Source organism: Lathyrus oleraceus, chromosome 2 (genome assembly GCF_024323335.1).
Source record: "Lathyrus oleraceus cultivar Zhongwan6 chromosome 2, CAAS_Psat_ZW6_1.0, whole genome shotgun sequence".
In the NCBI taxonomy this organism is placed as follows: domain Eukaryota; kingdom Viridiplantae; phylum Streptophyta; class Magnoliopsida; order Fabales; family Fabaceae; genus Lathyrus; species Lathyrus oleraceus.
This window is the reverse complement of record NC_066580.1, coordinates 436,574,446-436,601,111: the sequence shown is the minus strand read 5'-3', so window position 1 is coordinate 436,601,111 and position 26,666 is coordinate 436,574,446. Positions and strand designations below refer to the sequence as shown.

The 26,666-nt window shown below is 30.9% G+C and overlaps 1 long non-coding RNA gene and 3 other non-coding genes across 7 annotated transcripts in view; 2 read left to right on the top strand and 2 right to left on the bottom strand.

Moving 5' to 3' along the window:
• LOC127120074 (uncharacterized) overlaps positions 1-26,666 on the top strand; it is a 124,135-nt gene that overhangs the window by 92,228 nt on the left and 5,241 nt on the right. The window contains exon 4 of one of the 4 annotated variants that reach the window (XR_007803067.1): positions 21,231-21,581. The exons of 2 other annotated variants lie outside the window; for them this stretch is intronic. This is a non-coding gene — a long non-coding RNA (uncharacterized LOC127120074). Of the gene's footprint in view, positions 1-21,170; positions 21,582-26,666 lie in introns of those variants that run through there. One more of the 4 variants, XR_007803060.1, reaches the window with a different exon arrangement.
• LOC127124718 (U5 spliceosomal RNA) lies at positions 17,231-17,347 on the top strand. Its single transcript, XR_007804180.1, has one exon. It is a non-coding gene; the product is annotated as a U5 spliceosomal RNA (small nuclear RNA).
• Positions 18,358-18,507, bottom strand: LOC127124464 (U4 spliceosomal RNA). Its single transcript, XR_007803952.1, has one exon. It is a non-coding gene; the product is annotated as a U4 spliceosomal RNA (small nuclear RNA).
• LOC127124042 (U1 spliceosomal RNA) lies at positions 19,209-19,369 on the bottom strand. Its single transcript, XR_007803685.1, has one exon. It is a non-coding gene; the product is annotated as a U1 spliceosomal RNA (small nuclear RNA).

Here is a 26,666-nt window from a genome sequence, read left to right as displayed (position 1 = left end):
TATTTAATTAAATTATTGGGGTATTTAGAAGGGTGTTACATAAAGAGTTGATGAGATGAAGACCTCCTTGACTTTGGTTAAAGAGAAGTTATTGTTGAATGATGTGTTTCTGGGTTGCCCGCCTGATTGCGAACAATGTTTGTTGAACCCTCAAAAGTGTGAAGAGTTGATATGGGATATTCAATAATTGATTAACCAAGGGACTTTTGTGGTGGAGAAGGTTTATGATGAAGAGCACATGGCTACTTTAAAGATTCCTTACAGTCCTTTTCAAATACCAGTATCATCCAGTCCAATATTACTTGACACATTTATTAAAAATAAAATTAAGATGATAAATATTCACTTTCAATATGTTTTTTAGTAAATTATTACTTAAATGTAAGACAGACAGAGAGAGAGAGAGATTATCATGTTGTGCATTTTTTAATGTTGATTACTCAAATTTAAATACTAATTTACTAGAATATGTTGAAATTGAATATTATTACTTAAATATAAGAGAGAGAGAGAGAGAGAGAGAGAGAGAGAGAGAGAGATTATTATGTTTCGCCTTTTTTAATGTTGATTACTCAAATTTAAATAATAATTTACTAAAACATGTTGAAAGTGAATATTTATCATCTTAATTTTATATTTAATAAATGTGTCAAAGTAATATTTTTTTAATAGGACATATGTGAAAAACATCATAAAAGGTATACACACGTTAGCGCAATAAAAAAAGTGGACAGACGGGCATGGGAGTGCCCGTCTGAACGCTAGTAAAAGCATAAAAGAAAAGATTAAGTATAACTTACTTTTATGTCGAAGCAAGTTTCAACATTCTTCCGTCTCAAGTCCTTACCTAATTGGAAGATTTCACTGTGTTCTGGTTTGGATGTATATTAAAGCAAAAGAAAATTATATTTAGTTATGATATAAAGAATGCAATATAATTTTGGTATGTCATGTAACCAAAATGGGAATCAATGTGTGATTTTTTTTTAATGTACTTAATAAATACATGCGGGTGTGATAAAAGATTTTTTTTGAAGACTACATTTTTTGTGTAGTCACATCTTCTCCTTTCAAATTTCCTTCCCTAGTTAAAACTCTTGTCGTAGTCTGTGAAACACCCCTAGATAAAGCCACATATAATTGTCCATGAGTAAAAACATGTCATGGAAGATATATTCCAACATTTGGAATGGTTTGTCCTTGTGATTTATTTATTGTAATTGCAAAACTTAGTCGCACAGGAAACTACTTTCTACTAAGAACAAAAGGCAACCCATCACTTGTAGATGTTTTTGTTTTAATTATGGGCAAAAAAGCTCATTTTCCTGCGTTATTTTCTGTCAAGATTTCCACATCCAACATATTCATAAATAAACCACGACAGAATAACCACGTCCTATTACACAATCCATATCTAGGATCTAGATTTCGTAACAACATCAATGGTGCACCTTTTTTATCTTTAGAATGTGTGATGGCAAACTACCTTGTGTAATTGAGTTTAAGAATTCTTGCTGGTATAAATTATGATTATCCCCTTCAACCTCGTCAAACAACAACAAATTATGTTCTTCTTCTGGAAGTTGGTCGATAATCATATCATTCAATTTTTGGACATCATCATTTGTTGGTGTCAAAATAGCTTTTTGTACCATATATGTGGCATCCAACCATGAAATTCAAAATCCAGAAAAATACGTTAGGGAAGTACTTGTTTGGAATATTCACATTCCCATGGGATTACAATATGTGAAGGTAACCTTATTGTGTAATCTAGTTTGGTAGGTTCAACATCATTACCAATGCGAATAAGAAATTTTACAAACTCTTGATCATGCAATGATCGCATATTTTGATGCAAACGCAAAATCTTGGTATGATCCCATAAATGAGACTGAACAATACACGCTGAAATCATTTGTGCCTTAGTACCTTTTCTTACAACAGGAAGAACTTTACGAAAATCTCCTCCCATGATCAGAACTTTTCCACCAAATGGATATTGTTGCTACAAATGCCTTGTAATGATTGATCTAAGACTTCTAAACAATTTTTGCTTGTCATTGGTGCTTTATCCCGAATTATTGCGGCAACAACTCTAATGAGATTTTCAAGATCTTTTTGCTTTTGAATACCACAAATGGAACTCGGTTGTATATCAATAGGTATCTTAAATCGAGAGTGTTCAATCCTACCACCGGGTAACAATATTGCAGCCATACCAGATGATGCAGTTACCAAGACAATTTCTCATATACTTCTTAAACTTGCCATTAATGTTCGATAAAGGAATGTGGGTATGAAATTGGTAAAAAAACTAAAATGACATAAGAATATTTTAAGATGCCTCAATTCTAATATTTTAATATTGCATGATTTTAAATTTTATGTCACTTGAGTAAAAGCTACATTTATTTGACACAAAATGTTTTTGAACATACCTTGAGGACGACATGATGATGCACCATTTTCTCTGGCATCCATGTTAACATATGATATTAATGCATCCTCCAAAGCTTCATCAACATCCATATCATCTGATACAAAAATAATAATTATATATATATATATATATATATATATATATATATATATATATATATATATATATATATATATATACACACACACACCACACACACACATATATATATATATATATATATATATATATATATATATATATATATATATATATATATATATATATATATATTTATACATGTGTAAAAACTACTAATCGCATACTTAGAATAATATCCCTTATACATGTATCGGATTGACTCATGTAATATCCCATAGTCCCTTAAATGCTCAATTAGTTATCAGACCATTTGAGTTCCTATGTACTATATCTATTATCATTTGTAACAATTGGAGCTCCTATGTGCTCTAATTGTTGTCAATTGAGACCAATATAGTAACCAGTGACCTCTGAAGAGGTTAATTATTAATAAAGAGACAGACCAATATTAATAAGTACAAGAGATGATATTTTTGGTAACATTAATAATTGGTCAATTGGTACTGGAAGATGAAATATCAGTTGAGATATTTTATGTTACTACTTAATATTATATATTATTTATATATATTATATAGTATTTGTGTGGTGGTAAGAGAAAGAGAAAGGAAAAGATAAGAAGAAGTAGGTAGGAGAGAAAGAGAGATATCAGAAAGAAAAGAAATAAAGGGAAAAAGAGGAAAAGAGGAAGGAAACCACCATCATCATGTCATCTTCATCAGAGGAAGAGGAAGGAAACCACCATCATTGGAAGATGAAAAATCAGTTGAGATATTTTATGTTACTACTTAATATTATATATTATTTATATATATTATATAGTATTTGTGTGGTGGTAAGAGAAAGAGAAAGGAAAAGATAAGAAGAAGTAGGTAGGAGAGAAAGAGAGATATTATGTCATCTTCATCAGAGGAAGAGGAAGGAAACCACCATCATCATGTCATCTTCATCATCATCTTCACATCCCATGTTGTTGTTGTTGTTGAAGTTATGGTCTTTGGGTGTTTGATGCTCTTGAAATTATGGAGGTTAACCACTCGATTGACTGAACTTTCTGTTTGTGAAGAAGTGGAATTTTGCAAGAACCAATCGAATTGATTCATTTGATCAATCTATTGACATGAATTAATTATTTGATGAATAAATGTTAATCTAAATCTTGATTAAGATAGATTAATGAATTAATTGAGGATTATAACTCTGTTTTGGATGCAGACGGATGCGTTAGTAAGATAACAAAAAAGGCTATTATTAAGATACCATGTTATAATATATTATGTGATTTATAAATACTATGAATTATATTATGATGAATGTTAAACATTGTTGATATGTTTGATTGTGAAATAACATGATTAAAAACCTTACAAAGATGAGTAAGGAAACCTAGGAGAATAACATGATTAATAACTTAGAAAGATAATCTAGGTTATGGAACATGGGTGGTATATGTATGAGATTACGATATTCATTCGTACGATGCTTATGTGGAGGTCGTGGACAAATTATTGTCATGATTGAAAATGAGACGCATTGTATGGAACATGCCATGTTATTGTTGTGTATTATGGTGAATGAAGTCACCTATGATTGATGAATTTGTTATGGTTCGTGGAACCGATGATTATGGAACCGATCATGTATTCAGAATGTGTGTTTTCTGCGATGGTACACATCTCTATTGGTATGCTTAGACGTGTAAGCATTGGGATGTGGGACCAATGATTCGAGCCTCAATTGGGTTTGAGCCCCAACCATGGCGGACATGGGGGAAAGGTGGACATCTATGTGGGTTAGAGTCTCATACGGTGAAAGATACCCTAGGTGGGTTAGAGTCCCATACGGGTGACGGTCGCTTAAACTGGGGATTAAGCCTCATAGAGGACCCGATATCCACCGTAAAAGTCGAATCATACGAGCATGCATGAACTGGGCCTGGCTTAGACGTAAGTCCGTTCGGGAATTGATGCGTCATGATCTGAATAATGATCGAGGTTGAGTTATGAGAACTCATATGCATGTTGCCATACAATTGCGAGATAGTTTCCCCATCGCTCAAGTCTTCGTTCCCTTGTTGACTTGAGTCAGATATGAGTTGAATATCGATTAGAAAACCCTGTAGAGCCTAATGGACCCATATGATAGGAGAACTCACTGAGATTAATATCTCATCCCATCATTGTTGTTATTTTTCAGGTAATCCTTACAGGTTGAATCTAAGAGAAGCTGTTATGGATGTTTCAAGGAATGTTGTTTATCATGATCTTCCGCTGTGGAGTTGTGTGCATTGAAGATATTGCACATAGTTCTTAGATTTTTTATTGTTTAGGCATTATTGTATAACATGTTCCATTGATGTTTTTAGTTTGGACATGTATATATATTGATGCCATTAGGCACTTATGTTGGATCAGTACCAATTATTAACACTTGTATGATATTATTCTAGATATATATTATACGGGTTGTTACAACTCATGTTGTTTCGTTGATTAGGTGATGTGCAATTACGATCTGCGGGTTTAAATATATATATATAATGAGATATGATGAATAAACAAAATTATACAATGTAATATATAATGCCTATATTGATTATCACCAACCAAGTGTAACATCATTAACATGTGTAATTCTACTTGGGTCGACTTCACTGTCATGAGTTCCTTGAAAGTGTGATATTGGAAAAATCATATTTGTAAAATTTTGAAATGGAACTCTCGACTGACTGTTTATAGTGCGAGATGTTTGAGCTTGTTTCTCTTACTCTTTCTGCCGTCTATAATTTTCACGTCGTCTCGACAAATGGTGTTCTCTTTGCTCGTTGCTCATATTTTGTCTCTTCTTCCTTTCATTTTCGGCCTTTCTTGCCCTTTGTTGTTGACTTGATATTTGAGAGGTATTAATTTCCATTTTGTTAATGTAATTGCCAAACACGTATGTAATTTATAAGCAACATAATTTCATTAATTATGTTGAAAAATAGTAGTAAATATATATTTGCTTTAAAATAAATATATATTTTTAAAAAAAGTTACTCCAAAAATGTTATTTGTAAAATATATGTTAAAAATATAAATCTAAACTAAAAAGTGAAAAATACAAAGAAGAAATTATGCAAAATAAATTAAAAATGGATAATCAATAAAAAGAAACATGTTGGAAAAACAAATAAAAATATTTTATATTAACTAAGCATTGAAATGTAAAATGGTGTGAGAAATTGAGTCAGTGTAATTTAATTATATAAAAAATTAAGTTAATTTTAGATATAGATAGATTGTAGATATAAATTAATCAAAAAATATAATGAAAAAAATAGTGTTTTGATAAAATAAAGTATTTATTTTGATCATATGTCACATATGAATATTCACATGTCTTTTCATATTTCACTCAATTTCTCCCACTCACTTACTATCTCTCTTTTCATATTACTACCTCTTTTCATAATGCATTATCTATAATAGTTCAAAGTCGTACAAGAGAAATGATTAAATACCGTGTAAGATAAAACCTTTTCATACAAAAATATAATACATTAAAAAATGTTTTTTTTATTAGTCAAAAGTTTACTAATTATAGTCTGAATATTTTTATTATTTTACAAAAAAAAACATTAAATCACTCCATTTTTATTTTTTGTTTGTTTTTACATTTTTAGTTCGTGTTAATTTGAGTTTTTACCAATTTCATTTCTATTTTTTCCCTACTACAAATGAATAAAATGTATCAATTCATGTGTTCTTCCATTAATGTGTTCTTCAATTAGTGATTCATCAGACATTATGAATGGAAAGATATTTGTCTCTTAAATTTAGTGAGATTTAAGTAAAATAATTGATGTACTGTTTTTTGTCATTATTTAACATATATAAATTATGCATATTTAATTCTATTCGTAGTTTATATATATATATATATATATATATATATATATATATATATATATATATATATATATATATATATTATATATATATATATATATATATATATATATATATATATATATTAGAAATGATACAATGTAAAAATATCTATTATTTTATATTTTATATTTACCTTCAACTTACAGTATAAAATAATTAATTTTTATAAAACCAGCAACAACATATGCATGTGTCTTTATAACCTCTCCTTCTTTTTACAAAAATAACTCCCACTCTCTTTCCTATATGTTACAAAAATCTCTTAAATGAAAAAAATGGCTGCATATAAAATGTACACACTTCCAAATAATAATATTTTACTCTTTTTTTTTTTACAAAATCATCTATTTTTATGGTAGCCTTTGTCGGCATAATCAGAAGTGATTGAATTATTGTTTCACTGAGATAAAGTTGTGGAACTCTTTGACTGCATCGAGTATATCTCTGTTTATTTAGAGTTGTTCTTTTTATCGAAAGGTACGTTCGTATCATTACATATTTTATAAATTAAGGAAAATCTCGGGTTAAAAGCAATATAAAACTGAAAAATTATAAAGGCTGGCTTACGCTAAAATACTAAAGTTGGGTTTTCGAAAATGAAAATAGAACTATATTATAAAATTCTTATAGTTTTTCCAAAATAAAGAATAGGTTGCAGCTTTTATTAATAAGCTCTAGCCATAGTCTTAAAAATTGATAGTAATATATAGAAAAGCATAGTAATTAATAAAAGATAAATTCTAAAAAAATGAACTATTTGTCATCCATGTCCAACCGTAGATCCAAAAGATATCAGTTTTCTTTTTAACTGTTATAGCTAATTATTTTTGAAGTACTACTTGAATATATTCTCATTTTCAGTCGGAAGTAATAAAAATCGATGAGCAATAAAGAACCACATATCAAAGAAAGCATCGTCGCAATTTTCCAAAACAGTAAATTCTATTGATGTAACAAACAACGTACAAATGCGATGCAATATTCTTTTAATACATTGTTCAAATTGTATGGAGAATTGAAATATGTACAAAGTATTGAAACATGATCTATAATGGCAGAAAAACATCAAACAATGATGTAAAGAGAAAAACAAAATGTATGTACCTGTAATCTTCAAGCCGAAGATATCGAATGTCTTGTTGTGGTATGCAGTTACCATTCAGTAAAACTGTAATTCACAGTAGCATTTGGCAACCGTTTTATATTATTTTTTATTTGGTAACTGGTTTTGTTTTTGTATTATTTTTTTTATTTTAATAATTGATAGTAATTGTAACAATTGACAAAGGATAAAATAGGAATAAAAAAATGCCAACCCATTTTCGCCTATTCCCTTTATATATACTAGCGTTCAGACGAGCATTCTCGTGCCCGTCTGCCCACTTTTTTTAATGCGCACAGCAGGAAAAAATAAATGTCTGTTTTTCTTTTTATGAGGTTTCTATTGCACATCGCATTAAAAATAATATTATTACACTTTGAAAATAGTAAACAAAGATATTCAAAATTATATTGAAACATGCAAAGTATTATTGATATCGTGTAATCAATGACGTTCTTTAAGAGGAATGTTGAACATGAAATCTGTATTCGAAGTATTTTCTTTTTCCCTGCAATTGTTTTCTGTAGTAAAGAAAAAATATAAGACTCTTAAATTAGAATTTTTTTAGAGAAAAAAATAGTAAAATGTATAGTAAGTAGTGTAATATAGTTTTTTTTAACTTGTAAAGATTCGAATCAATTCTCTATACATCCCTTTGTCAATACGCTCTTGAGATTTAAAAAACTACAAATGCATGACGAAATATCATATCATTAAAGAAATACATTCAAAATATTTGACTCGTTTGAATATAATATGGTTTATTGTGACACAAATAAATGTATATCTGGAGAATGGAGATACTTTGTTTTAGTCTATATTTGGTAGAACAACAATTATGACTTGTTTCTGAATTACCTGGATTTCTGGTAAAAAAGGAAAACAATGGACTTAGTCAATATATATGGTTTTATTTACATAAACCACTAATAGAAGTTAAATTCATGCATTCAAAAAAATTCTAGAATTACCTTGCTTTGTTACGAACAATGATGCCATTTTCGTCAAGTTTGTTTTTGAAGACCCATCGAGTTCCAATGATATGTTTATTGCTAGGTCTCGGAACAAGTTCCCAAACTTGATTTCTTTCAAATTGATTGAGTTCTTCTTACATAGCAATGATCCATTGGTCGTCTCCTAAGGCTTCATCAACTTTGGAAGGTTCAATTTGAGAGACAAAAGCCATGTTTAAGCAAGCATCCTTTAAATTCAATCTTGTTGAGACTCCTTGACTAATGTCACCAATAATCTTGTCTATTGGATGATCTCTATGAGTTCTTCATTCTTTAGGTAGATCATTGATGTTTGCGTCTTGTGGATCTTGTTCTTCATGGTGTTCTGAATGATTTTCATTACCGGATATGAAATCTATCTCTTGAGGAATATCTACTAAATCACCATCATTATCAACAATAATATCCTCCTTAGAGGGGTTAGTTTCATCAAATGATACATGCATAGATTCCTCAATAGTTAAAGTTCCTTTGTTATAAATCCTATAAGCTTTGCTAGAGAGAGAATAACCAAGAAAAATACCTTCATCGGATTTTTCATCAAACTTACCAAGATTATCTTTGTCATTGTTAAGGACAAAGCATTTGCATCCAAAGATATGAAAGTAGGCTATGTTTGGTTTTCTTCCCTTGAAAAGTTCATAAGGAGTTTTGTTCAAGATAGGTCTAATATTGACTCGATTACTTACAAAGCATGTCGTGCTTACCACATCCGCCCAAAAGTATTTTGGAAGATTGGAGTCGCTAAGCATTGTTCTTGCAAGCTCAATGAGAGACCTATTCTTTCTCTCCACCACTCCATTTTATTTTGAGGAGTCCTTGGTGTCGAGAAGTTGTGAGAGATTCCATTTTCATCGCAAAATTCTTCAAAGGAAGCATTTTGGAATTCTCCACCATGGTCGCTTCTTATGGAGGCAATGGTTAGTGACTTCTCATTTTGGATTTGCTTTGCATACTTCTTAAATGCTTTGAATGCGTCATTTTTCTGCACTAAAAAGAGAGTCCAAATGTATCTAGAGAAATCATCAACAATGACTAAGGCATAAATATTACCTCTGAAGCTCTTTGTTCTTGATGGACCGAATAAGTCCATGTGCAGCAGTTGTAATGGCCTTGAAGTGGTCACTACATTTTTGGATTTGAAAGTTGATTTATGTTGTTTCCCCTTTTGGCACGCATCACAAAGTCTATCTTTGATAAACTTCATCTTGGGCAAACCAATGACGAGGTCATGCTTGATCAACTTATTCAAATGTTCCATATGAATATGTGCGAATCTTTTGTGCCAAAGCCATGAATCGTTGTTGTTTGCCATGAGACACTTTACCTTTAAAGACAAGTCATTAAGGGAAATCATAAAAATATTGTTAAGGCGTTTACCTTTTAGTTTAACCTCATATGTGACTTCGTCTTCTATCAAGCACTCATCTTTAGTGAACTTGATATTGAAGCCCTTGCCACATAGTTGGCTAATACTAAGAAGATTGTGCTTTAGTCCTTCGACATAAAGAACATCTTCAATGGATGTGAAAGGTGGTGCACCAACAATGCCTTTGCCAAGAATCTTTCCTTTGTTGTTATCTCCATATGTAATAAAACCCTTGGCTTTAAGCTTTTGATTTGAAAATTTGTTGATGTCTCCCGTCATATGCTTGGAACACCCACTATCGAGATACCATAAGTTTGATGTGGATTCCAAGCAAGCCTACAAAACATATTAAGTTTTGTTAGGTACCCAAGTTGCTTTGGGTCCTTCATAATTAGTGTCTTTCTTTACCCATACGTAATGCCCATTAGCAACACTAAAGTTTCTAATATAGCCAGCATTAGGTGTATGGCCTTTAATACCACAATAAAAGCATGTTGGTTCAAAATTACTTCTATACCTAGAAGGATAAGACTTTTTCTTAACAAGGTTTTTCTTTTTAGGATAATGATGAACTATTTTAGGTTTGTTCACTTTCTCTTGGATTGGTTGGTCACTTGCCTTAACAAAGATTGTCTTGTTTGAGCTTGGTTTTGAAAACTTTGAGTAACCAAGCCCACTTTTATCATTTGAATATCTTTGTTGGCTAAGTACACCCTCCAATCCAATTTGTCCTTTTTCATATCTTTCAAGAACTCTTTTTAGTTGGACAATTTGAAAAGAAAGTGACTCACATTTATTGCATACAAAATTTTGTTTTTGATCACTAATCATCTTTTCTTTTTCAACTTCAAAACATTTTTCCACTTTCTCAATTTTCTCTTCCAAAACTGAGATTTGTTTCTTTTGAGATGATATAGTTTTATACAAAATCTTGCATTCATTTAATAATTCATCTATGGCACCTTGCACATCATTATCAAAAAGCAAAAAATCATTACTAACCTCATTTACTTCATCATCGGAATGGTGTGAGGCCATTAATGCTAGGTTTGCACTTTCATCACTATCCGAGTCGGATGACGAGCTTATTTCGTTATCTTCCCATGCGACATAAGCCTTTTTGTACTTGTTCTCCTTCTTGCTTTTGAATCCACTTTTCTTAGGTAGTTATGGACAATCTGGTTTTATGTGGCCTTGCTTACCACATTCATAACATGTTACCTCTTGCATTGAAGTGGAAGCTTCTCTTTTCTTGAAGTGTTTCTTTCTTTTCGCATAGAAGGAAGGTTTGTCATTCTTACCGAAAAATTTGCCTAGCCTTTTAACAAGTAACAAAAAGTTTTCATTCTCCTCCGGATTGTCTTCTTTCTCAACATCTTTGGAGTCAACTTTCAGAGCGATGCTTTTGGACTTCTTATCTTGATTCTCATGTTTTTCAAGTCTTCCAAGTTCCGTCTCATATTCTTGAAGTTTTGCAAACAATGTAGCGGAAGTCATTATGGATAGACTTTTCTTTTCTGATATTGCCGTCACTTTTGGTTGCCATTCCCTGGTTAAAGATCTAAGCACTTTAAGATTCAATTCATCATTACTTAAAGTCTTACCTAGAGCTTTTAGATGATTTGTCAAGTGCACAAATCTTTTCTGCAAGTCAAGGATGGATTCTTCGGGTTGCATTCTGAACAACTCGTATTCTTGACTCAAGGTATTTAATCTTGATCTTTTAACTTCGGCAGTTCCTTCATGAGTTTCTACCAAGGTATCCCATATTTGTTTTACTGTTGTGCATGCCGAAATGCGAAAAAATTCATCCATGCTGAGTGCACTTTGAAGAAGATTTATTGCCTTTTTATCATAGAGGACCTTCTTCTTATCATCATCATCCCATGAAGTTTTAGGCTTTGATGAACCAACGCCGTTAACAACCATTGTGGGAATAAAAGGACCATTTTGGACAACATCCCATATTTCTTCTCCTTGTGCTTCTAAATGAGCCTTCATCCGAATTTTCCAGAAGTCAAAGTATTCACCATAGAATAATGGAGGCTTGTTATTGCTACCACCATCTCTAAAGACTAGATTATTATTTGCGGAAGCCATTTTGGATCGTCTAGAAATAAGTTACCTATAACCTGCTCTGATGCCAATTGTAAGTCTGAAATCAGTCTAAGAGGGGGGGGGGTGAATTAGAAACCTTGAAATTTTCTTGTTATAAGGATTATTTTTCTGGTTTATAATGGTGTTTAGGAAAGTAGTAAAGTGCAGAAAAATAATGACACGGAGATTTATCCTGGTTCCCTTCACACTCCGTAGGTACATCCAGTCCCCTTTCCAACAAGAAAGAGATTTCCACTATTTGTTTGGACTTGTACAATGACCAACAAAGACCACCAAGAATAAACTCTTGGATTTCCAACAAATTCCACTTATGAGAACAATCCTCTCAAAGTGACTCTCTTGTTTCTAAACAACAAGGAAACCTTCTTAGTGATAAGAGAACAATCCTCTCCTATGCACCTCTTACTATCAAACAAGTAAGGATAAAACACTCGCTATCTTAATTCCACTAATGCTGGAAAGATTAAGATGTGAAGAACAACAAGTGTATAATTTAAATGGAAGTTTGAATAATCTGGAAATATCTGCACATCAATCAAAGGATTGATCTTCTCCTTTTGGAATAATCAATCTTACAATGTTTATAGAAGTGTTCAAATGATGCATATGAATTTTGGACACTTATCTTTGAAAATAGTAAACAAAGAAAGATTGTGAAAATTAATTTTTAAGGAGGTGATTTGCACTCTGAAAAATTTTAGTTTAAATATCCTTCCATGAACCTCTTTAAACAGGTGCAAACAACCAATGAATGCCATGGTTCATAAAGAAGAAGCATGAATTGAAAATATGAAAAGTTGCAATTTTTCTATAAAAATTCCCAGTAGTAACCGGTTACCCAAATTGTGTTAACCGGTTACATTAATTGTAACGTTAAGAAAAATTCAAATTTTAAACTGTGTAATCGGTTACCATGAAGTGTTAACCGGTTACATGCTAACAAAATCTGCCAAGAAATTGAATTTTGTTTCGGGTTAACCGGTTACCCCAAAATTGTTAACCGATTACCACTATTGAAAAAAGGAAAAATTGAGAACTTTTAAAAGTTGTAACCATTTTGAAATAAATTCTAAGTGTCCATATCATATTATGCATGCAACAATCAATTGAACACTTTATATATAAACATTAACTAAGATTAAATTCCAATACCTTTGTGATCAATTTCTCGAGCGACTTTGAGCTATGTATGATTGAAACTTTGTGTGAATTTGCTCTATTGAAGTCTTGATCCATTCTTTGATGATTGACCCCGTACGTGCATCGTTGTCTTCATCAAAATACTCGAGAAACCATGTCTTCACAAGGGGATACAACTATAAGTATTACCCGATTGATATCTAACATCTGCAACTATTTATAAAGGGGATATGTGGATTTTGGAGTGGCTTATTTTCATTCCTTAATTGCCCTCGGCTTCTATTTATAATTAACTAATTTATTTTTTTGAATTTGATAACTACCTTTGTATTTGATAACCACCTTTTATTTTACCATTCTTATCCTTATCAAATAATTGTTATTACAAGTTGGTCTTTAGTCTTTTTGTGTATAACTGTAATTGCAGTTTCTCAAACTACATCCCCTTAACTTCCTCTCTCTTGAGTTTCTTCTCACTCACTTCTCACTTTCCACTGGATGTACGGTTTCTCAATAGAAAAATGAAATTGGCAAAAACAAAGAAACTTCATGATATGATGAAAGACGTTAGATTGGAAAAAGTAGAGAGGATGCATGGTATGAAAATGAATCCTTATTTTAAGAAAGAAAACAATTGTGCATCCTAATTTCTGAGATTAAATAACATTGACTATTTTATTGATTTTTTAATTTGATTTCCTTTAAAATTTGTTGTGACAACATGCATTTCATGTAATATAGATAATTATAGGACAAATATGAGTGTATATCACAAAATTTCTTATACAAATTATTTGAATTAAAATTAAATAAAAATATATATGTTTATATTTTGACATGTGTGCTCACTAAAAAATAAACAAACGAGCACGGAGGTGCCCATTTGGCCACTAAAACTTGACACATTTATTAAAAATAAAATTAAGATGATAAATATTCACTTTCAATATGTTTTAGTAAATTAATACTTAAAATATGAGAGAGAGAGAGAGAGAGAGAGTATTGGATTCTTAGTGAAGCTTATCACACTTAATTGTAATGCAGTGAAGTTTTAAATTATAATTTAGCAATTGTTGCTTTTGCCATAAGACTTGTACACAACAACTACCAACGACTATGTATTCAGCCTTAGTAGTAACAGGAGCAATATTATGCTACTTCTTATTGTGTCAATAAACTAACAACTTCCAAATAAATGACACATACCACTAGTGGTTTTCCTACCCGACTTGCACCCTGCAAAATCAGAATCACAAAAACCTACTTAGCTACACGCGCTAACTTTTAGATACCAAAGACCGTGTGAAAACGTTTTATTAAGATATCTCAAAATTATTTTTATGATCTTAAAATAGGATTTCTTTGACGACGCTTGATATCTAGCACACATTCACACACTAAACATGATATTTGGCCCATTAGTCGTTAAATAGAATAAGGAACTGATTATATCTCTATATTTGGTTATGTCAAAATCCACTTCATTCTCGTCTTTGTCAATTAGCACCTTGAGGTCATATGGGTTGAAATATTTCTTGAATTTTGAATATTAAACTTCTTGAAAAGCTTTAAGACTATATAATATTTTGATCCTTAATGATGCATACATGTAATGAACAATGCCATATGATTAATGGACTATTTCTAAAACATGACTCTAGAGCTTCAAAAATGAAAAACTCCACGAAAATATGGATTGTGATATGCACAAGATGAACCTCACATTCAAAACGCACAAGTCCTTATTATTGATCTATATTTTATTGACAAAATGAAACGGATGCAAAAAATGCAAATGAGCTGAGAGAAATGAACAAAAAGGTTTTGGAGAGGATAAAATTAGGGTATGGCAAAAAATCTGTCTAATTTGATTCAAGTGTAAAGTCTGATTTGAATCAAATAAAGTCGAGGTGACCAAAATATGTCTGATTTAAATCAAGTGCATCTTGTGATTCAAGTCACAAAGCTGCATGATTTGAATCAAGTTAAAATTCTGATTCAAGTTAGAGTGTTCGAAAAACTTTGGTTTTCCTCTATTCAATTTGATTTGAGTCAGGATATGTACATGATTTGAATCATGCACACAAAATATCAAATTTTCATGATTTTTAAAATACTTTGAGATTTCGTTTTCAATCTAACTTGAATCAATAACACATATGATTCTTATTCCACTAACTCAACCAATTGACTAAAAGCATCATGACAACATCCCATATTTCTTCAGAATGTGTGTTTTCTGTGATGGTACACATCTCAAATGCTTATACTTTTTTTTTAAAATCAAAATAAATAAATAAAAAGAAACTCAAAGAGACGAAGAGATGAAAATACAACAAAAGAAAATAAATAACTGAAATGTAAAAAGATATGGAAATAAAGAAATGCACTATCGATTTATACATGTTCAACCAAATCATTTGGCGTACTCCTGTCCCCAAGAATTTATTCTTGAGAGTTTCCACTGTATGAGATGTGAATTTTTTATAGGTTGTATCCACAAACCTTCTTACAACCAAATAGAAGAATTTACACCGGCTAATTCTTAAATCAATCAAGAGATTTTGCACCAGGCTCGTCTCAGGACCAAATAGAATTGTAACACCAAAATGAACTTAGGAACCATTATGAGTTTTTGACGGTTAAACCCAATAACCAAACGGGAGCTTTAGCACACAAATCTAAATAGAGATTTTCCTTGACTAATTTCAAGAATCAAACAAAACTTTTAATTGATTTAGCTGAAGAACCAAATAACAACTTCTTATAAAAATATTATACAAAAGACAAAATATTTGTCGAGTAAAATACAACAATAACACAGTAGCAATTAAATTATAGAATTGAAAAATTAATTATTATTTTTATTTAAAAAAATAAAAAGGACATTCAATTAAAAAAATTAATATGATATAAATAAAGAAAAGCAATTTAAAATTAAATTAACAAATTACAATTAGTTTTCTTAATAAATAAATAAATACACTATGAAGTACTAGTATTTATTTATTATATTATATAATAAAAATGAAATGGGTATGTGTTAGTAAACAATCAATTAGCTTCCAAACGTGTCACAATTCATATTATTAGAGTGCATAGTTAGTTACGTGGCAACAAGTCCAGGAACTAAAATAAAACACTTTACCAAAACAATAATTAAAGGGAAAAAAGTTTGTCTTCCAAATGGGTATGTGTTTTGAAGAGGGAAACAATCACTCCCTTTTGTTACTGTTTCCATTTCCACTTGCAAAGCTTTGTAAACCGCATCAACACCAGCTAGAAGCTTCCATGGATGTTCTCTCTGTGAAGCAAGCAAGGTATGAACAATATCATTATTCCTATCTCAACTTATTTCATAAATATAGTAATTTGCAAATGATGTTTTGCTTCTGCTGTTGCAAAAAAGGGTTTTGAATCTGTAGGAACTTGCCATGTAAAATTGCTTCTCATCATCATTATCTCATTCTATTAGTATGCATCCAAGAGCAAATCACTTGATTAAACCCAAATGATTGATAAAAAAGTTACTACATTCATATGTATCAAATGCCTTTTTAATGTTAATTTTAAGGGATATAGGTTTCTAGTTTTCGATGATATATAAGCACCACCAGGCTAGAATTGAGGTTTGGAAAGATCCTTTAGTTGTAGCTCAGATTGTATACTCCATCCTAACTAGGGTAAATCCTCTCTATCTTCTACATGATTCTTTTGTATAGCCATAGTAGATTTTGAGGATGAAAATTCTTTTGTATAGCCATAGTAGATTTTGAGGATGAAAATTCTTTTGTATAGCCATAGTAGATTTTGAGGATGAAAATGGTGAGGTTTTTAAAGATGGAACAGATCAATTATTTAGCTTAATACAACTCCTCTATTGCAAGGTGAGTTTTTATTCATGTGCATTGCTAGATTGGGAGGGTCAAGTGAGTGGGTATCAGATGTGAACTCCCACATTCTCTACTTCATAAAATAAACTATGCTGCTTGCGTATAAAATGAAAGGACCTCTGATTGCTAACAATTACGGAGCCGTGTGATGATGACATAGCGAACTATTCTTTCGCCTTTTACTAAAGAATACCGTGTCAGCGTTACAATTAGCGGCATACGCTAGTTTTTGGAATAGTCCTCTATATTGAGGGCTCTGCAATTTAGTTCAAGGTTATCAATTTTTGTTTAAGATTCTCCAGCTAAGTCTATGTTTATCAATTTATTTTCATTTTTGTTACCAACTCTGATTTTGGTTTGTGCTTAGTTTTCAAGAGACTTTTATTCAAATATTTCACAAACCACAATATCGTTCAATGTGCATTACAAGGAGATGTCATATTGGTGTATATCAAATCTCCTTGTCTGTTCTCTGCTGGCATGTAAGTTATTTTACTAAATAAAATTGAAATTTTCCTATTCTGTAATCTTTTTACCCTTTCCATCTCATGCCTTCTGTAAATCTTTCTGTTTCCTTGTCACTTTACAAGTGAGAAAACAAGATTAAGAATTTGTTATGCTGTCCTTTGAAAATCATAATCAAATCACGCTTCAACTTTAGACAAATGGAATAATAAAAGAGACTCTTAGACCCCTTTGATATTTTGATGATTGACTAGTTTTTAAACACTATTATTGGTTGTCTCCTTCCCACTGAACTTGTTACTTTTTATACTATAAGTGAAATCCAGTGATTGGCAGTGGTTCAGTTTGTATACTCTGTATGCTTAATCATTATGTTTGAAAAAGTTAAATTGATCACCTTGTTGTGCAATAAAGAGTACTTTTTGTTTCATCTTTCATTGGAATTTGTTTTTGGTGAATGAATGGTCAGCTGACCTGCGTCTTTACACACTAAGGTAAAGCCTCTTTCTCTTCAACGAGATTCTTTTGTAAGCTATAGCCATGGTAGATTTTGATCAAGACATTGGCGAGGTCTGTAGAGAGACTTACTTAAGATAAAAGATGGAAAAAATCATTCAGCTCAATGCTGTCATCATAACAATATATATGTTGAAATTCATTTTAGTGAAGCCTCTCTTTGTGATGAATGATGTCATCATAACAATTTATCTTTTGGGTCAAGCAAAAGAACTGGGTTAGATATAGTAAAGGGATGGGAGAATTCCAATTTTTCAGTATTCAAAATTTAGGCTAAAATTGTAGGACTTTACCCCTAAGGGAGTCCTTCCAAAAATTCTCAAAGGCTTGAGTTGCCTCAAGCCTAAGAGGGGGTTTGGAAATAGTTTTCAACCAGCAATAGACGCACCTCGGTTAGAACCTCACTAGCTGCGTCATTGCCCCAAGCGCAAAGATGATATTGAATGTAGATTAAACATATCTTTATATAATTTCAAACTCATATAATTCCTCTCATAAGCAATGTGGGACTAGGAATATCTGCGGTCAAATAAATGTCTATTATCCATCATTCACCATGCTTTTTATTGAACAAAAAAGAACTACAAAATCCAATCAGATATCTCTTTACATGTACAAGGAGTTTCTCTCAAACAAAAAGTACACGTAGTTGGTTATTAAAGGTAAGGTATGGTGATAAGGTACATAAAAAATTACGGGCATATAAAAATCATATCAGAGTAACCTTATTTCAGTACCTATAATCTGTCATTTACTAGTACTAAACAGTTGTAAGTGAAAGCATAAATGAATAAATCGGTTGAATTTCTGCAATAGACATTGTAATATTAAACTAAAATAGAATTTTTTTATTAACGATTTCAGTACAAATATTAAGAAATCAGTGTCAAATTCATTTAAGAAACATTGCTACAAATAATACAGAGTATATATAAAACAAGCCTGTCATAATATTTATAGAATTAGTGTCAGCACAGGTGTCTTTAAAATTAAGATGAATACAAAGATGTATTTGTTTCCATATTAATGATGTTTGCATGCCTATTTTGTGTTTCTTGCAGATGAAGCAAAGAAAGAGGTCTGGACCACATTAGTTTAGCAAAGGCCGGAAACAAATATTCAGTAACTTCAATTGGGAGGGGGCCACGCGAACGCAGGCCCCCACAGCAACAAATTATGATGTAGGTTCCACCACTTGGGTAGACCTTAGGCTAGCACCCCTCCTAAGTGCAATGGAGGTCACTTGCCTAGGCCATGGATCTTGATGATCATCCATTGACCCCATCCAGGTAAGTATGTTACAATGAATCACACGCTTGTTCTTTATACCTCATGTTCCGTACTATTCACTCTAACAATTCCGATGTGGTACTTATTGTGAACATATATTTTGAAAGCGGTATGTATTTATTTGCTGGCATCACATGTGAAGAATTTTACACTAACTCCATTAGAATGCAAATAGAAAAACTTTATATAATAATATTGCAGTTGTTGAGTCCATATAATTTTTGCTAAACTCATGATATGTGTTTCAAAGGCTATGACAAAATTAGTTAAAATCTGAATTTGTGTATTCTTGTAGAATGTGAATATACTAGTTGTGTGTTGGAAAACCTATGTTGTCTAATTCAAAAAGTTGTTGCAGAAACAATTAATGATTTTTTTTTCCGCTTCTTGATCTCATTTTTCTTTATGTTTTTCTTGAACAATTCTATTTTTCAAAATTTAGGCTCTAACTCCTTGAATGCCTATAGAATGGATACCTTGAAGGCTTAGTTGGTCTAATTGTGCCTTTTGAGTTCAACGTGATAAGTATCTTTCGAACGCGATTGACAATTAGCTTTCAACATACTTATTTTCAACCCATGACACATTAGTGCATTAGCTCACATCATTAGTTATATATTTTAGACTTCTATGATCACCAATATCCTTTAATATACTTATTTTATGCACAATTTGTCTAAGCAATATGTATTAAAATTAGAATCTAAATTACATAGCGTTCAAAATATTAGATTGGATCTTCATGTGCTTTAATATTTTCAAGGGTTAAATCTTAAATAAGCTTATTTTAGTGTGACGGCAAATGATGAAGGTGTCTTAGCTTACTCATTTATAAGATAGTTAGTAACAAATTTGTGGGAATTTAATATTGGACACGCAAATATGTACATACGCATATGCCAGATTGTTTGAGGGAATTTAATATTGGACACACAATTGATAATCAGATAAACAAAAATAAGAATTATGTTATCATGAAATAAAAAAGAAAATTTCAAATTTTAAACAAAATAAGCATTGACATTAAACTAAATTAAATATAATATCCTTAAAAAGATGTGCAAACTTATTAAAAAAAATATGAAAAAGTTTACATCAAAAGATATTGAAATAAAAAGATAAAACAAATGAAAATATATTAATTGAGATCGAAATTAAATAAAAATGTTAGAAATTATGTTAGAAATAATATTAAAGTGGTTATAAAATATGTAAATGTTGATATATTTAAAACAATAGTTGAACATAAACAAATATTGTGTTAAAAAATAATTAAATTTGAAATTTAAAAATGTATAGTAATAACTAATGAAAAATTGAAAAAGTTGGAAATTATGAGTGAAAAAAGGATGATATTAAAATAATAAGATATAGGGTAGTAGAAATGATGAAAGTACAATGTGCAGAAATAATGATACATGTAAATATGATATAGTTGAGAAAGAGAAAGTTAATAAAAAATGAGGTAAACTTTTAATTGTAGTTGATGGGGGAATTGGGTTTTGGAAAAAGAAAAATGGGTCCGTTTTACGATTTATAAATAGCATTAGGGTTTGTTTATATGTAAATAAATCACTTTTTCAAAGGAAGTGAAATAGAAAGTGATTGTCCTAACTGTGGCTCCACCGAATCCCATAACTTTGTGTAGCAGATATGCTAAAATTCAGTCGTCATATGTTTTCAAATAATGAGAAAGAAGCAAAGATATATTCGTTTCCATATTAATTATGAAATGTTACAAATAGATTGATGATGTTGCATGTCTGACTTGTGTTTCTTGCATATCTTCATCTGATTCGAAAATAAAGAAAGAGTTGATTCGGCAGAAGCTGGACACGCTTTAAACAGAAGTTATTGTTGACACTAAGTAATATAACAAAGCTGGAAGAATGAGGAAGAAAGCAAATGAAAAGAGATTAGGTGGAAAAAATGGTAAACAAAAAGTTTCTAAGGAAAGAAAGAAGCCGGAATGGGTTTGAATTTACAAATTAACGACGGAACAGTAAGTGAAGGTTGCATGTTTGGTGATGTCTCTGAAAAAAGGACAAGCAGGTAAAATAAGTTTTGTTTGTACCATTTAAATGGTGATTTTGTTCGTTATTGTAGAAGATTTATTTTTAGAAGCAAGTAAAAGAAGCAAAGTAGCTAAGCCAACTCCTCAACATTTTCAACGTACAATGGTAGTTTTTCTTAATTTTAAGTATATGGATTTAATCTTATTTGGCTAAGGAAAATATATTTTTTAATATCTTACAAATAGAGATGAATTGAGGTTTTTTAATTTCATTCATTTTTGTATTTAGTTGGTCTAATTTTGCCTCATGAGCCCATTATGATAAGTTTCTTTTAATTAAACTTGCTATAAAATCTTAAGTGGTTGAGAAAGTAGCTTCCAAAATACTTATTTTCAATGGATGATACATCAGTGCAGTATCGCGCAATATTTGGCTATAACTTTAGAATTTTCATCAAGTAATCTTCTTTGATTACCAATATCCTTCAAGATACTTATTTATGCACAATTTTCCTAAGCAATAAAATTAGAATCTAAATTACATAATGCTAGAACACATTTATTTATTGAAGTTATGACAATCAGTTCTTCAGAATGATCGAAGTATTAGGCTGGATCTTCCTTTGCCTAGTCATGTGTTTCAATATTTAGAATTATCAATGGAGCAAATCTTAAATAAATTTATTCAATGTGACCGCAATAAGGACCTAGCATGTATACTTATAAGATAATAACCTTAGTACCACTCATCATGTATCCTAGATGTTTAGCCTACACTTTGTTCCACACAAATCATAATTAATGTTCAAGGACTATTATTATTCTCAGGCTTAAGCATTTTCAAATGTATAGTGCAAAACTATACATGTGATGACAACATTAACACATATGATATTGATACACATTTACACAAAAGATTTTAATAAAAATAGATGTATGTGCAGACCTAAACATTAAAAACTAAATTGGAGGGGTTGCACAGACACAAACTCTCACGTCAACAAATTATGATGATGGCGGTTCTATTTGAGAACACCTTAAACTAGCAATACTCTAAAGTGAAATGAAGGTCATTTGTCTAGGTCATGTTTCTTCATGATTATTATTGATCCTATCTGGGCAAGCATGTTATATATCTCATGATCCATACTATTCATGCTAAATATAAATAAAAATACAAAAAGAAAAAATAGAATTTATCTTGTTAAAATACTCTTTATTGAAGGCCTTAAACAATTTTTATTGAATGATAATTAGTTTCAGAATTAATATAAAGAATTTTAACTATTTATGGTGTCAACAATTATAATTATAGAGGAATAATAAAGATTAAATGAAATTCCAATCAACAGGCATGAATTCAATGATTATGGATCATCAACCTTCACACTCTCGTCTCGAAATAGTCTTTCTTTGCTGAAATTTGGGAACCCTAGTGTGCAACCAAAAATAGAACCCTTAAACCTTTGTCTTGCTTCTTATTAAATAGGTGTTAATAATGAGCTTTTAGGGTTGAAACAATATTAACAACAAACAAAATTTTCCATTGCATTGCATGTAACATTGTCATAGTTTATTTGCTGTTTTTTCGTCCTTTTACAATCAGAGTTATACTTCAACTTCATCATGAAAATTATAACTATGTACGGTAGCTTTCATTTTCCATTGGTTTCACTTCGATTAGAATTAAGAAACTCTATATATGATCAACATAATGCACACTTGTTAAACATATAAATCAAACAAATATGTTGCACCAAGCATTAGGTATGTTGTGTTATCTTGTTTTACTTGTCCGACCTCTGTCAGATTTTCGTAAAGCGTCGTGTTAATGTGTTTGGCATTGTCCATTTTTTCTATTAGCTCTCAATGATTATTGCTTCATCAAATCATTTTGTGCATAGTATTATGTGTTCCACCTTTAATGTCATTTTCCTTATTTCTTTAAAATATTTTCTCCACTTTTGTGCGCCACACTCGCTCTAGTATGTCACTATAACTCTTACCATGTAAACATTGTATAACTTTTTTTACTAGAGTGATTTTAACTTGATTCAGTCTTTTCACAATACTTTGAATCTTGTCATATTTTTGCTATGTTTCATGCAAAGTTTGCCAAACATATAATTGAAATACTAATAATAAACTTTTGAAAAAATATAGTATGACAGAGTTTCCTCGCCCTTCATACCTTTAGAATAACCAATAAAGACACATTTCACAACCTTAACATCAAACTTGTCTTACTTAATACATGCAAACACCAAAACTCCAAAGACCTTGAAAATAAAGTAGTCTACGAGTTTCCCACTCCAAACATACCTATGTGAAAAAAAATTGATTATATCATCATTAATATCAAGTTAAGTTATACTTTTTACAAACCATCCACGTGTTCTAAGTGGAGAATACAAAACTGTTGTTAAAATTTTCTGATACTAGAAAACCAAAATTTTGAAATTTATGATGCACAAATGCTATTCCAACAAATTATGATGTAGGGTCTACCACTTAGGTGAACCTTCTTCTACTCGCACCCTTTCGTGAACACCTATTGACTCCATCTAAGTAAATAAATTATAATGTGTCATACACTTTACTTTTATATCTTATGCTCCACACTTTTAAAACTTATAATGTGAGACTTTATCAAACACAATTTATGCTCAGTTGTCACCATTTTATACACCAATACACATATTTTTCATTATCATTAGAATCAAATAAAATATATAACCAACCATTGGTTTCACTTCGATTAGAATTAAGAAACTCTATATATGATCAACATAATGCACATTGTTAAACAACCATATCACACAAATATGTTGCACCAAGCATTAGGTGTATTGTGTTATCTTGTTTTTACTTATGCGACCTCTGTTAGATTCTCGTAACGCGTTGTGTTAATGTGCTTGGCATTGTCCATTTTCCTATTAGCTCTCAATGTTGATTGCTTCATCAAATCACTTTGCGCATAATATCATGTGTGCCACATTTAATGTCATTTTCCTTATTTCTTTAACATATTTTCTCCACTTTTGTGCGCCACACTCGCTCTAGTATGTCACTATAACTCTCACCATGTAAACATTGTATAACTTTTTTTACTAGAGTGATTTTGACTTGATTCAGTCTTTTCACAATACTTTGAATCTTGTCATATTTTTGTTATTTTTCATGCAATGTTTGCTAAACATATAATTGAAATACTAATAATAAACTTTAAAAAAAAAATAGTATGACAAAGTTTCCTCGCCCTTCATATCTTTAGAATAACTAATATAAATACATTTCACAACCTTAACCTCAAACTTGTCTTACTTGATACATGCAAATGCCAAAACTCCAAAGACCTTGAAAACAAAGTAGTCTACGAGTTTCGCACTCCAAACATACCTATGTGAAAAAATATTGATTATAGTGATCATTAATATCAAGTTAAGTTATACGTTTTACAAACCATCCACGTGTTCTAAGTGGAGAATACAAAACTGTTATTAAAATTTTCTGATACTAGAAAACCAAATTTTTGAAATTTATGATGCACAATAGTTATTGCAACGAATTATGATGTAGGGTCTACCACTTAGGTGGACCTTCTTCTACTCGCACCCTTTTGTGAACACCTATCGACTCCATCCAAGTAAATAAATTATATTGTGTCATACACTTTACTTTTATATCTTATGCTCCATACTTTTAAAACTTATAATGTGAGACTTTATCAAACACAATTTATGCTCAGTTGTCACCATTTTATACACCAATACACATATTTTTCATTATCATTAGAATCAAATAAAATATATAACCAACCATTGGTTTCACAATAGTTATTGCAACGAATTATGATGTAGGATATACCACTTGGGTGGACCTTCTTCTACTCGCACCCTTTTGTGAACACCTATCGACTCCATCCAAGTAAATAAATTATATTGTGTCATACACTTTACTTTTCTATCTTATGCTCCATACTTTTAAAACTTATAATGTGAGACTTTATCAAACACAATTTATGCTCAGTTGTCACCATTTTATACACCAATACACATATTTTTCATTATCATTAGAATCAAATAAAATATATAACCAACCATTGGTTTCACTTTGATTAGAATTAAGAAACTCTATATATGATCAACATAATGCACATTTTTAAACAACTAAATCACACAAATATGTTGCACCAAGCATTAGGTGTATTGCGTTATCTTGTTTTAACTTATGCGACCTCTGGTAGACTCTCATAATGCGCTGTGTTAATGTGATTGGCATTGTCCATTTTCCTATTAGCTCTCAATGTTGATTGCTTCATCAAATCACTTTGCGCATAATATCATGTGTGCCACGTTTAATGTCATTTTCCTTATTTCTTTAAAATAGTTTCTCCACTTTTGTGCGCCACACTCGCTCTAGTATGTCACTATAACTCTCACCATGTAAACATTGTATAACTTTTTTTACTAGAGTGATTTTGACTTGATTCAGTCTTTTCACAATACTTTGAATCTTGTCATATTTTTGTTATGTTTCATTCAATGTTTGCTAAACATATAATTGAAATACTAATAATAAACTTTTAAAAGAATATAGTATGACAAAGTTTCCTCGCCCTTCATACCTTTAGAATAACCAATATAAATACACTTCACAACCTTAACATCAAACTTTGATACATGCAAACGCCAAAACTCCAAAGACCTTGAAAACAAAGTAGTCTACGAGTTTCCCACTCCAAACATACCTATGTGAAAAAAATATTGATTATAGTCATCATTAATATCAAGTTAAGTTATACTTTTTACAAACCATCCACGTGTTCTAAGTGGAGAATACAAAACTGTTATTAAAAATTTTTGATACTAGAAAACCAAAATTTTGAAATTTATGATGCACAATAGATATTGCAACGAATTATGATGTAGGGTCTACCACTTAGGTGGACCTTCTTCTACTCACACCCTTTTGTGAACACCTATCGACTCCATCCAAGTAAATAAATTATATTGTGTCATACACTTTACTTTTATATCTTATGCTCCGTACTTTTAAAACTTATAATGTGAGACTTTATCAAACACAATTTATGCTCAGTTGTCAGCATTTTATACACCAATACACATATTATTCATTATCATTAGAATCAGATAAAATATATAACCAACCATATTATAGTTTTGAAATTTACGATGCACAAACGTTATTGCAACAAATTATGATGTAGGGTCTACCACTTAGGTGGACCTTCTTCTACTCGCACCCTTTCGTGAACACATATTGACTC